The sequence below is a fragment of the Dama dama genome, chromosome 9 (assembly GCF_033118175.1).
Source record: "Dama dama isolate Ldn47 chromosome 9, ASM3311817v1, whole genome shotgun sequence".
Lineage (NCBI taxonomy): Eukaryota > Metazoa > Chordata > Mammalia > Artiodactyla > Cervidae > Dama > Dama dama.
The window spans coordinates 57,595,158-57,611,904 of NC_083689.1; the positions used below are offsets into that span (position 1 = coordinate 57,595,158).

The following is a 16,747-nucleotide window of genomic DNA, read 5'->3' on the forward strand; positions in this document are numbered from 1 at the left end:
TTAGGATTCACCCAAAAGAAATGAATCCTTGAGAATTGTCAATCACACACAGTCAGCTTCAGACAACTGAGGTGATAGAATCACTGGCATAAAAGGAAACCAGAAGAGAAAAAAAAAGAAAGGAAACAATTGTACTGAAGCCTTTATAGTAAGAATTTCTTAGAGTCAGTCCAGTTGTTTAAATGACAATTTACTGTACAGAATGCCTTATTTTAAGAATTACTCTAAGTTAACCATAAGCCATTGATCTCTGGGAGGAAAACAATCAGTCTGTAAAGTTCAGTGCTTGATGAACTGCTGATTGTCAACAGGTCTGGGAGCTGGGTGAAGTGGATTCCATGAGAAATATGTCTCCAGTTTTCCCCTATTCTTATTTTAAGGCAAATCCATAAATTTTGAGAATTAAAGTATCTAAATGTCTCTGCACATTAAGGTGTGACTGAATCTGTTGGACTGAGTTTTGCCTACAGTTGTGTTTATTCCTTTGGAGATGATATTGGGAGCCTTGGTGACAAGGCCTGTGGGAAGCCGAGTTGTTCTGTACTGGGTTTTCACAGATTTGGTTTTTAGAAGTGAAGACACATGGATTGTGCAGAAAGAACAGCCTGCGGAGAAAAGTGGAATCAGCTAGCAGTTCAGTCGCATTCTGATGTTCTGTAACAAGCATTATTTGGTCCAATACCTCTATCTATGGCTTTTATCTATAATCTATACCTTCCTCTGTGTTGGGGCTTAGTGGCCAGATTCTGCTTTCTTCCTTCTGGTGAGTTTTCCATTAGTGTAGAGATAAAGCTTTAGCTTTTTGGTTTTCTATAAAGGAATATGACGTTATCTGTGATTCTGTAGAACAGACATCTTCTAACTTGGGAAAAAAAAAATGAATCGTTGAATTTAAATCTAGGTTTGTGATATTTACTTTGTTCCCCAACTTCTAATATTTGAAAACGGCCTCTTAAGAAACTTTAGTCAAACAGAAGAAAACATTTCAGTCATACCCCCTCAAAAAGACCACACTTGATTCCAATCACTTGCTCATCTAAATGAGACTTAGAGCCTGAGTTGCCTGCTAGTTCAGTGACATTTCTGTGTTTATCAAGGGCTCATCTGTATAATACTAAGCCCTCTGTAGACTGCTCCAGACAGACTCTGTTCTCTAATCATATAATCACTTCCTTTTTTTGTTGGATTGCTGAGAGGATGCCAAGGAGCAGGTTGCTCTTCATTACTCCATGGACAGACTAGCACAAATATGCAACAACTTCACATTGCACAGCGCATATACTGCATATGATATACTTGCTCTTTGTACCTAACAACCAGAGCTAAGTGTTAACTCTTCCTCAGTCTCAGGATCAATAAAGCTGACAGCTGGCTTTCTAGGGTGCATGACAGCTTCCGTGCAGCTGCTTAGCCATAATTATTTAATTAGAAGCTGCCAACTGTGCCTCTGTAAGCATTAATTCATCAAGCTGTTGTGCTTGGGTTAATGGGCCAAAACTCTGGGAGGTGCTCTAAAGCAGGCAATTGCCTGTATGCAAAGATGCCCCAAGCCCCGCCAATCAACCAGTCGCCAGCCCCGATCCACTGCATGCATTGCAGAGGGCGTGGAGCCCAGAAACCACTGCCTGCCTGCCATCCAGGTTTGAAGGGCAGTGGTCTGAAGAGCAGTATGTGTTTCAGGGAGCACTTCCCCCATTTAAAAAAAACAACAACAACAACCAACCAACCAACAGAAAAGGTGTTCTTTGTAGGGGATCCCAACTTCCTTCTAGGTTATAAAAATATCTGTAGATAAAGATATAGATATGTGGTGACAAACTTCCTAGTTCCAAGGAGTGAACTCTAAGAAATCAGACTCTTCTAATAACCAAGGGATAATGCAGAATCACTTTGCCTGGATCCATATCACAGTAAAAATGAACAGCAAGAAATTAATACATTGCATATGGTGGTTGACAGTCATGGGGAGAGATCCCTTCTTCCTCTGTTTGCCTAATTTTCTTCTAGATGTTCCAGGGAGATCTGTCAGTTATTAACAGGTTAGATTCTTGCCTCATTCGGTCTTCATGTAGACCTAGAATTGATGATCAACATCAAATAGTTTTGACTGACTGTTTAATGTAAAACTAGAAAAAAAAGTCAACAGGTGTTTGTGTGTGCTCAACAGGGTGGCAAGAAATATGTTTGTTTACACTGCTTATACACCAAAATACAATATGTGAGATATGGATTATGATTTACTTATCAGCAAGCAAGAAAATGTGAGTGGTATAGGAACATAAAAATGTCTGTCCTAGAATTGCCTCACAAAGTATTTTACTTGTTTTAATTTAAAACAACAAGAAGGTATTTTTCCCTCTTTCTCATCCAACTAGGTAAATAATTACCTCTGTTTTCTTTCCAAGTATTGTATGGAAGGCAATATCGTAAACATCAGAGGATGACTTCTTGACTCACCTCCAGATAGAATGAGTTAAGTAATTTGGAAGACAGAAGTCCTGATATTGAATCGATAGCCATTTATACCACTTAAGAACAAAATCACAGGTGTTTGGAAATAAATGAACCTCTTTAGAGCCCTCTTCCAAGGCCCTAGTGAGAGGGAAAGTTGTTCTTCATTGGAGAAGATTATGTACATTTCCTTAATCTTATTCCTATGAGTGAGTTACTGAAAGCATTCAGATTCAAAGGCATTTGCCTCTAATAGAATTGTGATAACCTGACCACAAGTAGGAGTTTCATTCATAACATCCAAAACCATAAACCGAGTTCTGTGAATCATAGATAGAGACATCGATTCATTGCCTTTTCAACAGAGTACTACTTGGAAGTGCATTTTAACCTTTTTTTCTCTTTACTTGGTTTCCTTACATTCAAAAGGTTGTTTCTACCTAAGTTTCTAAATAACTTTGTATACATATATATCTTCAGGGTGGTTGATTGAGATGGGGGTGTTGGAGAAAAGTAGATCAGGAAACGATTTCTTACTTAGAATTCTGCATGACCTTGTATTAAGAAGAAATGGTGGTTCAAGCCATTGTGAGTAACTTACCCAATGTTGATTTTTAAACCTTCTGTAAAAGGGTGAGGTTTTAAAGGAAAACAGGCAGAAAAGCATCTATCTTGAAATAATTCTAGCTTTCTTTTTCCTTGTTCCTCAAAAGTTACCGATGACATCAATTTCTATTGTCGATAGGAATATGATGTTGGCACATTCAAAATGAAGACACAGAACAGCAAAGTCCAAACCGTGAAGGTCTGGTGTTTACCTACCTCTCCTCTTTCTGTGATGTTTTTCTGTCTTTTCCATCTTAGATGCTCCCCTTTCTTCATGCTTTAGTCATTCCTGCTTTCAAGTTCTTTCTCTTTATGCCACAATCAAGATCTCAGTAAAGTCCTGTCCTGTTGTTATATTTACAACATTTTTAAGGCATGGTGTTACTTTTCTCAGAGGTTTTTGTACATAAGAAACCTTTTAATAGTCATTGATCAGGTGACTTTGTATTCCAAAGGGAGTGTTCTTAAGGCCTGTGCCTTCTTATTTTATAATTTATATTTTAAATATATAACATAACCTTAAGTATAAGGCTTAATCATGAAGTCAGCCTAGACCCTGCTTGGGGAGATATTGGCTGGTTATGATAAAGGACAGGGGCAGTGGGTATCATTTTTTTCTTGTCTCTTTAAGATGCTGTTCTCTGACCATTGGACTCAATGTAATAGTACTATAAACATGTTAGTTGTTGTTAAGTCACTAAATCATGCTTGATTCTTTGAGACGCCATGGACTTCCCTGTCCTTCACCATTTCCTGAAGTTTTCTCAGACTCATGTCCATTGAGTTGGTGATGCCATCCAACCGTCTCATCCTCTGTCGACCCCTTCTTCTCCTGCATGTTAGTAAAATATTCTGTCATTTGTTTTCACTTTCATGCTAAAAGGGATATGTTACCTGAGCCTGATTCCTTGTAAGAGATGATTTGAGTAGTTTCTTCCTAAGTCTCTGGCCTCCCTGAATGAAATTGGCAGCAAGAGAAATGTCAGTATGTGAGAAAAAAGGGGGAGAACTCTGATTTCCCCCAAGCCCCTTGATATGTTAAAACATATGTATTTGTATGTGTGTGTGTATGAGTAGGTATATATGTGATTAGAAAGAGAAGACCAAATGATTATGACAGCCTGAAGAGATTTGGATCTTCTCAAAGGAATCATAAACAGAGAAAATGCCGCTGCGCTCCATTTGGAACACCTCCAAGCACAAACCATGGAGAGGAGTGACTGGACAGAGGAGAGAGTGCCGGTTCCATGCACAGAAACAGTTCTTTTGAAAGAAGAGGTGATGTTCAATCTCTGCATCACAGCTGACTGTTGCTCTTTTCTTTGGACTTTGCTGTAGCTTTCCTCAAATACTGCATTTCTTGGCAAGTCAGCTAAAACATTTCAGTATAGAAATTTTCAAACATTCAAATATAGAAACACCCAGCTCCAAAACTTACAGTGATTATTACAAGACTAATCTTGTTTCATATATATCCCTACCTACTTTTTCTTCTGTCTGCACTGGATTATTTTGAAACAAATTTCAGGTGTTAATCATTCATCCATTAAAAACTATATGTTTCTAAACTAAAATGAATTTTAAAATGCATCACAGTAACATCATCATACAAAACAAATAGTACTTTAATATCTTCTGATATCTAGTTGGTGTGCAAACTTTGATTCTCTCAGTATTTTTTTTAAAGTTGTCTTGCTTGAATCAAGAGTCAAATGAGGTACATCCATTATCTTTTAAAAATTTATTTTTAACAATTATCTATTCTTGGATACACTGGGTCTCTGTGTCTGTGCATGGGCTTTTCTCTAGTTGCAGTGAGTGAGGGCTACTCTCTAGTTGTGGTGTTTGGGCTTCTCATTGCAATGGTTCCTCTCATTGCAGAGCACAACTCTAGGCATGGGGATTCAGTAATTGTGGCTCATGGACTTAGTTGTTTCGAGGCATGTAGAGTCTTCCCAGAAGAGGGGATCGAACCTGTGTCCCCTGCACTGGCAGCTGGATTCTTATCCTCCATACCATCAGGAAAGTCCCTGTTTATTATCTTTTATTGCTATCTATAAAAGAAAAAGAATACTGCATATGACATTACCACAAAGTGGCAAAAATCTTAAATCTTTTTATTTCTCCCTTCCCTCCTCCTATCCCCCTTCACACTTTTTCTCTCTCTCCTTCTTTCTTTCTTTTTTTTTTTCTTTCAGTTTATTTGTTTGAAGAAACCAAGCTATTTGTCATGTCAAATGTCCGGCACTCTGGGTTTTGCTCATCCATCTCTATGATCTCTGTGATGTCAGTGACACATTTTTTCTTACCCCTGCATTTTCTGTAAATTTGTTAGAGCTAAACAGCAGATTCTAAGGCTTGATCAGATTCAAGTTCAGAATTTCTTGCAAGAAATCTTCAAAAGTGTTGGAAAGCCCATTTTTGTTTATTTATTTATGATCTTGATTTCTTTTTAAATTTATTTTTAAAAATAAATTAATTTATTTCAATTGGAGGCTAATTACTTTACAGCCTTGTGGTGGTTTTTGCCATACATCAACATGAATCAGCCACATGTGCACATGTGTCCCCCTATCCTGAAACCCCCTCCCACCACCCTTCCTACCCCATCTCTCTGGGTTGTCCCAGAGCACTGGCTTTGTGTGCCCTGATTCATGCATCAAACTTGCCCTGGTCTTCTAGTTTACATATGGTAATATATATGTTTCAGTGCTATTCTCTCAAATCACCTCACCCTTGCTTCTCCCACATAGTCCAAAATTCTGTTCTTTACGTCTGTCTCTTTTTACTGTCTTGCATATAGGATCATTGCTACCATCCTTCTAAATTCCATATATGTCAATATGCTCTATTGGCATTTCTCTTTCTGACTTACTTCACTCTGTATAATAGCATCCATCTCGTTAGAACTGACTCAAATGTGTTCTTTTTTGTATAGCTGAATAATATTCTATTCTGTATATGTGCCACAACTTTCTTATCCATTCGTCTGCCGATGGACATCTAGGTTGCTTCCATGTCCTAGCTGTCATAAATAGAGCTGCAGTGAACATTGGGGTACATGTGTCTGTTTCAATTCTGGTTTCCTCGGTGTGTATGCCCAGCAGTGGGTTGCTAAGTTGTATGGCAGTTCTATTTCCAGTTTTTTAAGGAATCTCCACACTGTACTAGTTTGCATTCCCACCAACAGTGTAAAAGGGTTCCTTTTTCTCCATACCCTCTCCAGCATTTATTGTTTGTAGACTTTTTGATGGCAGCCATTCTGACTGGAGTGAGATGGTACCTCATTGTGGTTTTGATTTCATTTTCTCTGATAATGAGTGATGTTGAGCATCTTTTCATGTATTTTTTAGCCATCTGTATGTCTTCTTTGGAGAAATGTCTGTTTAGTTCTTTGGCCCACTTTTTGATCGAATCGTTTATTTTTCTGGTATTGAGCTGCATGAGCTGCTTGTATATTTTGGAGATTAGTCCTTTGTCGATTGTTTCATTTGCTGGCAAGTCCATTTTTAATTTGCTTTGGCAGATTGAAATGCTATATGTTTTGGAAGTAAGGGAAGGACACCTTCTTATTGTTCGTTTTTTCATAATTATCATATAGGCAAATAACAATTGGGACCTATTCTCTCCATTGTTCAAGTTGATTCTGATGATACACCAGGCCCGTGTCTTCCTTTCTAGTCATCTAATAATAACTGTGCTGTGCTTAGATGCTCAGTCGTGTCTGACTCTTTGCGACCCCATAGACTGTGTAACCCACCAGGCTCCTCCATCCCTGGGGATTCTCAAAGCAAGAATACTGGAGTGGGTTGCCATGACCTCTTCCAGGGGATCTTCCCAACCCAGGGATCAAACCCAGGTCTCTTGTATTGCAGGCAGATTCTTTACCATCTGAACCACCAGGGAAACCCTAGAACTGCTTAGTATTCCATTGCTCTTCTTGTCACTAGGCTGAGTTACCATCAGGGATGCAGTGAACCTACCAAGAAGGCTCCTGTTGACTGGGAGAGAGAATCATTTTTAGAATAGCCAGGGAAAGTTTGCCTACTGGCTATTCTAAGTTTGCATGCTTGGATTTGTTCAACTGTGTGGAAACTCCACTGAACTTGTTATATATGTTTCCCAAACCTCTCTGTGTGTTCCTTATCTCAGTAAATGGTTTCATCAGTTGCCCAGTTCCCCAGGGAAGAATAAAACCTGAGTGGCTCTTCTCTCTCCCTTACCAGTTCTCCAAACTCCAAGTTCTATTAGTTCTTTTCTGTCATCCACCTAAAATCCATCCATTTCTTCCCGTCTCCACTGATGCTACTCTGGCCCAGGCCACCAGTATTGCTTTTCTAGACTATTAAAAAGAAAATAAAATTGTCCTTCCCCTCCATGTCTGGTGTGATCCCCTTTGGGTCTTTTCTTCCTGCTGCAGATATGGTGAGATTTCTAACGTGTGAGTCTGACCATGTCACTCCCTAACATGAATCACAGCTGTTCGTGACATGACTTCTGCTTCTGTCCCTTGCCTTTTCTGTTGCCCTCCCATCCCTTGCATTTTTAGCCTCAGATCCTGAATGCTGTTATACACTTGCTTCTTCAGTTTTGTACATAATGTTCCCTCTGCCTGGAACAATGCCTCCACCTGCTTTGATTAAGTACTTCAGGTCCCAAATCTACAGGTTCCTCTTATGGGAAGCTTTTCTAGCCCATCACCTCTAGATTAGGTACCTTTTATATTTGCTCCAAAGGCCCCTGTTTTCTTTTAGTTAGTTAGTCAGTTCATTCGCTCAGTCGTGTCTGACTCTTTGTTACCCCATGAATCGCAGCACACCGGGGCTCCCTGTCCATCACCAACTCCCGGAGTTTACTCAAACTCATGTCCATTGAGTCGGTGATGCCATCCAACCATCTCATCCTCTGTCGTCCCCTTCTCCTTCTGCCCCCAATCCCTTTTTTACCATGACACAAATAATGCTGCATTACTGCTTATTTAACTGTTTCTGTAACATTAGATAGCAAGTTCTGTGAAGGTAGGAACTGTCAGTCACATTCCTTGTGATACATCTGGCCAAAAACCTGCAAAATTGTAGGCACTCCATAAATATTTCTCAAAGAAGGGAATTAATGCCCATTGCACATCCCCTGGAGGAGGGCGCAGCAACCTACTCCAGTATTCATGCCTGGAGAATCCCATGGACAGAGGAGCCTCGTAGGCTACAGTCCACTTGGTCGCCAATTCAGATACTACTGAAGTGACTGAGCATGCACTTATATATATATATATATATATATATGTATGTATGTATGTATATATAAAATATGTATATTTTAATTGCTTTACAATGTTGTGGTATTTTCTGCTGTACAACAGCGTGAATCAGCCAGAAGTATACACACATCCCCTCCGTCTTGAGCCTGTCTCCCACCCACCCCTCCCCCATCCCACCCCTTTAGGTTGTCACAGAGCAGACTTCTGTTATGGTCATACATGCCACTGTCTTGAATCTACCATTACATCATCTCTTAACGGAAGAACTGGAGAGCAGTGATGGTGTGATTGCTCTGGTGTGATTAGTAATAATGATGGCATTTCCTGACTTGCCATGAGTCCTAAGGGCAGTGCATCTTTCAGGGAGAATTCCATTTTGTATGTAAAGTGCTTAGCCTAGCTCTTAGCACCTACACAGACATTTTAGCTCCAGGGAACTGAGAAAAACACTTACCAGCAGCGAAGTCTCCTGTGGTTTCCTTTTAGTTGGTGCACCCAAGCAGGAGCAAATTGAAGCTGGGGTGGAGCCAGGGTTTAAGGAACAACCCAAGGAGAGACTTGGGATTCAGAAAAGTGCTGCAAAATTGAGAGGGATCTGCTAGAATGCAAAATGTGCTGTGAGGATGACTAGCTGGCCTTCTTAATCTTCTTACTGCTAAGGGACTCTACTTCCTCTCTCCCTCCATTCTTAGCTCCTTAGTGATCAGAGGCAGAGGCAATGTGAAATGGTGGTTGAAAGCCTGGGTGTGGGAGCCCAGGCTGTTTGAATTTGAATCTCTACCTGTTTGATCACTGGCAAATCACTTGACTTTGTGCTTTAGTTTCCTCACCTGGAAAATGGAGATGGGAACAGTGGTATTTGCCTCAGTGTGGTTACGAGAATTGAATGGGTTGCTATATAGAAAGTGCTAGTGACAGCTCCTGTCACCCAGGCAATGCTAAGGAAATGTTACTAAGTAATTTCAAGGACCTCTGAGAATGACAAGATACAGGTCCTTCCTGTAAATAACTCACTTGATTCTTTTTAATAGTCTTCCTGGATACTCTGTCCAGTCTGTTGATTCTATGACTGTTAAAAAAAAATAAAAAAACAAACAAAAGCATCTAGAAGTGACTTTTAAAGAGGAAATTCATGCCACTGATTTTAATTGAATCTGAATAAACATAAAAATAAACGCTTCAAAAAGTTTCCAATTCCAGTAACTCTTTTCTTCCCTTTGCTATTCCATAATGCAAGTCATTAATAATGGCTTTTCTCCCCACCCTATTTTCAGTGTGGTTTCTCAGAATCTAGGAGAATATATGGTAGAATTTAAAATTAAGAATATAATTTAAATTACATATTCAGTCATTGAAGGATTAGAATAACCTTTTAGGAATCTTAGCCTAGAGAGAATTTTCCTTCACGGTGATAGAAAATGGTTACTGAATAATGCCCCTGACAATAAGATCATTTAAATTGCTCCAGAAGTGAAAACAAGACATTTGCTTCACACTGAGTAGCTGTACTGTGTGACTTTGAAAGGAAATAAAGAGTGGGAGATCATGAAGGACAGAGGAACCTGGAGTGCTGCAGTCCATGGGTTGCAGAGTCAGACACGACTTAGATACTGAACAATAACGAGAGTTCTCTGGAGTCTGCTACCGTGTGACCCATTTAAAAACTACCCCATGTGAAGAAATTCATACTTTTCTACTTGTATTCATCAGTTCCATTCCGAAGCAGAAAGTTCTGATAATTTCCGCACCCCCATTTGTGTGTGTGTGCCAAGTCACTTCAGTTGGGTCCGACTCTTTGCGACCCCATGGACTGTAGCCCTCCAGGCTCCTCTGTCCACGGGATTCTCCAGGCAAGAGTACTGTAGTAGGTTGCCATTTCCTTCTCCAGGGGATCTTCCTGTCCCAGGAATTGAACCTGCATCTCTTACATCTCCTGCATTGGCAGATGGGTTCTTTTACCACTAGTGCCACCTAGGAAGCCCCAGTTATCCCCATTTACAGCAACTTTTTATTCTGAGTGTATCTAATATGTGACTGTGAACTACTTACATGGGTGAAAATAGGAGGCAACCCATTCTTTATATATAACCTAGTGCACATCTGGTACCTCAGATGGTAGACAATTTGCCTGAGACACAGGAGACCTGGGCTCATTCCCTGGGTTGGGAAGATCCCCTGGAGAAGGGAATGACAACCTACTGCAGTATTCTTGCCTGGAGAATTCCATGGACAAAGGAGCCTGGCAGGCTACAGTTCATGGGGTCGCCAAAAGTTGTATGTGACTGAGTGACTAACACTTTCACACTTAAGAGACTTTTGGGCTGCTGAATATTGTGTTTTAGACAATATTGTAAACTGTGGATTGACACTGCCAGGCTGTTACATAGAGAAAAGGAGAGCCAGGTTCCAGTAATGGTCATTTTTCTGTAAAGGGAGCCGTGGAACAGCAGAGAAATTCTAGCAACGGGGATTGGGAAAACGGGGCGTGTGACTGTTAGAGTGTGGCAGAGGCATAAAATCAAAGCCAAGAGAATACTCTAGACTTGAGGAAATGTTGCGGAGCCCTTGACGGAAAAAGAGCTGGCCAACAACGAGAAGCGCATCGAGCACTGGTCGGGCATCATGGCTTAATTTCTCACGGGGTTAAGCAGTCCGTTATGTCAGGTGGAGAAATTTTCCTATGGGCCCATACTTGCAAATGTACACTGAAGTGCAAATGGAAAATAGGATTCCATTTGCACTAGTTTGTTTTTTAGCCAACTAGATGAAATATCTTTTTCTTTAAACAGAGGGATACCTGTGTGAGGGTGTACATCTTGTCAAGCTGCAATGAAATGGCATGATGTTCATCCCAATTTACATAAAAGAGCACTCCTTAGAAAACACCAGTGTTGTTTGGCTTTTCTGAATGAATACTTTTGTGGCCTGGAGTTCTAACAACTCTGTTCTAATGTGTGATACTTTCAACATTTTAAAGGCCATTTTCAGGTCTTTGGATGCTCAGTAATGTAAAATATTTATTTGTTTGGAAAGATCTGATTGCTTCACACTTACTGAAGACCTGTCTCATATAAAGTATCTTTTTGTTTTTTGCAGGGTTGTCCAGATGAGAGCAAATATCATATCTGTAGCAAATATCATATCTGTATGCAAAGAATTGAGATCCTAATTCACAAATTTCTCATGCTCATGATTTTCTGGTACTTCTCCACAATCTGCCAGGGAAGTGACTTACATTCTGCACAGGCCTCATGGATTAGAAACTGCAGGCCCTTGAAATCTTCCATCATCTGCACAAAGAACAAAACATGTGAAGTACAATTTAGTTTTATACCAAGATCGTGTCATCCCTTCCTTAGAATGACCTCCTTTGTTTATTTATTTTTTTTTTATTTTGTGTTGGGGTGTAGCCGATTAATGAACAATGTTGTGATTGTTTCAGGTGAGCAGCAAAGGGACTCAGCCATACATATATTTGTATGCATTCTCCCACAAACTCCTCTCCTACCCAGGCTGCTACATAACATTAAGCAGTGTTCCCTATGCTACACAGTAGGTCCTTCTTGGTTATCCATTTTAAATATAACAGTGTATACATGTCCATCCAAACTCCCTAACCATCCCTTCCCCCCATCCTTCCCTCACCCCACAATCATAGGCTTACTCTTGAAATCTGTGTCTTTTTCTGTTTTGTAAGTAAGTTCATTTGTAAAATTTCTTTTTAGATTCCACATATAAGGCATGTCATATGATATCTCTCCTTCTCAGTCTGACTTACTTCACTCAATATGACAGTCTCTAGGTCCATTAATGTTGCTGCAAATGGCATTTTAGAATGACCTCCTTTAATTGGTAGATTCTATGTCTAGCCTCTGTTGCTTGTACAGAATTCTGTTTGCTGCCTTCTGGTCGTGTGAGTATATGCCAGTCCCTGGGACCTTGCTGCGCCTTTGCTTTTGGGTGTGTTAGGTTCCTAAACGTCTCGGCAGTGGTTGGCTTATACATTCCTTCTAGAATATATTTCAAACACCTACTATGCACATGAGCATGCACACAGTTCCAGAGATTCACCTGTAAATGAGATGCATTTGGTCATCAGTGTTCTCATGGAGCATGTAGTTTAAGGAGAGATTGAACTAGTTAATGGGCAATTTCAATCTCATGCGATAAAGAAGTGTAAATTGATAAAAGGGTAGAGAGGAAACTTCTAATCTGAACTTGGGGTGTCAGGAAATCCAACCACATTTTATATTAATGCTTAGAGGAGAAAATGCTAAAATCCTAATGCATCTGTTGACTTTAAGATACTAGCTGACTGATGGACTCATAGAAATTCTATCCTAGGATGGCTTAGGAGTATCTGAAAATCATTAGCTATTGCTCCATTTCTCATTTAGTTAATTCCATCATTTCCAGTATGAATGATTTTGATTACTCCAGGAACCAATATCTTCATTTTTAAACTCTTCATTTCTCCCTTCCATCAAACCTTGTCTTTTGAAAGTATATGTGCAAAATCAGAAGCCAAATGATAGCCTTAGATGAACAGTAATCAACTCTAAAGATACTTTATAATTATATCTATAGTCTCCTTTTATAATGATTCTCAAAATGATGTCATGATTATTATTTTAACTTTAAGGATTACTGATTTGCCTTGTCAGTCTCACACATAACTTTTTCAGTAACTACCCCAGTGCTGAACACACAGGAGGAGCTCAATAAGCATTTGTGGGATCAATAAATTCATAACACCGCATTTTAATTTTTTTTTTTTTTGCAGGACTACACTGTTTGCAGGATCTAAGTTCCCCAAACAGAAATTGAACTTGGGCCTTGGTAATGCAACTATGGGGTCCTAACCACTGGACCACCAAGGAATTCCCTAAAACACCACATTTTAAAGAAATAACGTGTTAATTTTATTTTAAAGAAATTAAATGTAAAATTTAAAAGAAAACTTCAAGATATAAAATGTGAAATATAAAATGAATGAAGCGTGAAATGAATGATAATACCGGTTTTACTTGATACTTACTTTTAACCATGGATGTGCACCCTGTGAATGACAGTGAAAATATGATTGTGCACAGTAATGACATCAGATACATCTGGATGAAAACCTTAGTTTTGTTCCTTCCTACCAGTGCACCCTTGGAAGAGTATCTTACCTCTAGACCCTTCAGAACATTCGTCTCATCTCTAAAAGGGGAACACAGAAGCCTCTCTCATGGTGGTACTGTGAGGATTAAGCCAAAGTCATGCCATCTTGTTTGCTTGTCTTAGTTCGTTTCTAGGCTCTTTTGAATTCATCTTATGAATAGGTATGTTTGCATTCAGAATAAACTGAGAAAATATGGATCTGATGGAGCTGATCTTGCGTTTTCTCAAACAAAAATCAGGCTGCTTCTCACTGGTTTCCCTCTGGACTGATGCTATCCATTTTCTTTCTTTCTTTTTTTTTTAAATCCATTGTCTTAACAAGAGGAAAAACACACCCCGTAACACATTCCTGAAGTTCCCTTGCTGTGCTCACCTCTCCTGCTGCTTCTGCAGGCCCTGGCCCACCCACAGCACAGTCACATGGCCTTTTGACAGCTTTTATAATAGGCTGGTCAGTCTCCCACCTTGAGACATTGCATTTGTGAACTCTTCCTTCTGCTTCTTGCCTTTCTGGGTCTGGCTTTAATAATTTTTCCTTGGAAAGGCCTTCTGTCACCATCCCAGCTAGAGGAGCCGGGGCTTCCTCATCATTCTCTATTCAGCTCTGTGTTTCTGTCATAGCACTGTTCACATGTGTAAATATTTGCTTTCTTTACTTATTAATTTTTTTCTCAGTAGACTGTAAACTTCATGGGGGCAGGAGCTAGGAACTCTATTTGTCCTGTTCTTGTGTATCCATAGCCCCTAGCACAGTGTCTGGTTGTGTAGGAGGCATTAACTTATTTTTTCTCTATCCTCCCTACCCTACCATGTGAAATTATAATAGTAGGATTACCTCTCATGGTGAAAGCAACTGACGATATAAGTATAGGTATAGGTATGAGGCTTCCCTGGTAACTCAGATGGTAAAGAATCCACTTGCAACGTGGGAGACCTGGGTTCGATCCCTGGGTTGGGAAGATTCCCCTGGAGGAGGACATGGCAACCTACTCCAATATTCTTTCCTAGAGAATCCCATGGACAGAGGAGCCTGGCAGGCTACACTTCATAGGGTCCCATAGAGTCAGACACAACTGAAGTGACTAAGCAGCAGCCGCATAGGTATACGTGTAGGTATAGGTATGGGCTTCCCAGGTGGTGCTAGTGGTAAAGAAACTGCCTGCCAATGCAGGAGACGTAAGAGACATGGATTTGATTGCTGGTTGGGGAAGATCCCCTAGATTAGGAAATGACAACCTACTCTAGTATTCTTGTCTGGAAAATTCCATGGGCAGAGGAGCCTGGCAGGCTACAGTCCACGGAGTCACAGAGTCAGACATGACTGAGTCACTGATCATAGCATCAGGGGGTCAGTGTAGTTGTTTGAAAACTCTAACTTGGACATTTTAAACATATGGTGAATTTTTATCTATTGAAAAATTAGCTTTTTACCTTTTTGGTCAGGTTTATTAGTTGTATATTCTTTTCTGCTTTTTATTTGGTTTTTCAAAAGTTTACTTATTTAATTTTGGCTGAGCTGGATCTTCGTTGCTGCACACGGGCTTTCTCTAGTTGTGGTGAGTGGGGCTTTTTTTGTTGCGGAGCATGGGCTCTAAGGCTGCATGGGCTTCGGTACTTGTGGTACATGGGCTTAGTTGCCCCGAGGCATGTGAGGTCTTAGTACCCCAACCAGGGATTGACCCTGCGTCCCCTGCACCAGAAGGTGGATTGTCATTCACTGGGCCATGAGGGAAGTTCTTCCTTTCTACTTTTAAAATTTTCATTGACTTATGTTTAGTTCTAAGGGCAAGTCTAAATGAAGGATGGAATGCAGAAAGGCAGTTATTAAAAAAGGTAAAGAACAAAAGTAAATTAATTTTACCTCTTAATTTGTTACAGTACAGAGAAGGTTACCTTAATTATCCATTTTATTTTATTTTTTTTGTAGAACATAAACAGTGGGAGTTATTACTATTGAAAGCATGGAAAATGGTCATTACAACTGACTTTATATGCTTTCACCTAGTAGTCTGGAATTGTTTTATATATTGTGAATAAAACCTGAGGTTAGTATGTTATTTTATTAATGTATATATCCTCCAAAGAACTTAAGGGACCATGGTAAAATCTCTGCTTTCCATCCTAATGTGAAGAATTAATTGTAAACAAAAAAATCTATTTTGGAGGTATTTGCAAATAATCCCTCATAGCAGCGATAGTCTTCCGTATAAAAACACTTTCTTTTTATCATAGCTGTATTTTCATATTGTTTATAGTCTGTGATTTGCCTTGGTAATTTGCTTCCTTTTATGGGAAAACAAGTTTTCTTCCAAACAACCAGATGCAGTGTAATCAAATAATTGCTGTCTTAATTTGCTGCTGAAGTCCTCCTGAGCAGAAAGAAATAAAATATAGGTCTGCAGTGGCATATATTTAAATTCTGAGTTGCTAACCATAATCATAGCTGTCTTTTATACCTGAACTTGATGTCAGGTATCTTGTCAAGTGTTCCTCATGTAATCCTCATGAAACCTCTACAATAAAAAATTGAGGCTTAGAGAGGTTTGACTTGCTCCAGGTCACTGTTAGTGGCTCCTTCAAAATTTCTGTATGGGAAAAACCTAGTAGTATGAAGTTCAAGCAGAATTCATTCACTCATATCAAGAGTGAAGGTGAAGGTGGAGTGATGGAGATCAAGGGTGGGTGATGGGGCTTAACTTTATAACAATTCTCCCTACCCCACAGACCCAAGTCACAGTGATCTCATAATTGCTGCGAGCAAGATTTCAAATCCTGGCTGCCCTGACCCCAATTCCTGCACTCTTAACTGTCATGAAACGCCACTGAAATACCAGATGGCAGTCCTATCTTTTTTGAACTGTCAAAAGCAACTCTTCAAGGAAACCGACTCTCAAGATTAAGTGAGAAGCCCACATACAGCCTCCACCAGACAGTGGGGTGGCAGAAGGTGCTGGACAGGGCTGACTTCCCTTCTTCTCTCCTCTTTAAATTTCAAGCCTTATGAACACGATTTTCCTATGATACAGCTTAAAAAAAAATTAAACCAGATTGAGCTGAAATCTGCAAATCTGTCCTCAGTTACCCACACAAAACTCCTGGGATACGATCTCTTCTCCCAGGGACTCCTACACAGCATTATTTTTAAGATTTTGATTTCTTAGGTACCACAGATATGAAAAGGCACAAGATTTCATAGTACTAAAAAGAAGTAAAAAACATTTGGAATGGAATAGGAGAGATTTATCCTTGTCTTCCTCCATGCTACCAAAT

General features: G+C 39.7%; 1 protein-coding gene across 1 annotated transcript in view; it reads left to right on the forward strand.

Moving 5' to 3' along the window:
• KCTD16 (potassium channel tetramerization domain containing 16) overlaps positions 1 to 16,747 on the forward strand; it is a 300,453-nt gene that overhangs the window by 2,365 nt on the left and 281,341 nt on the right. The window lies entirely within an intron of this gene.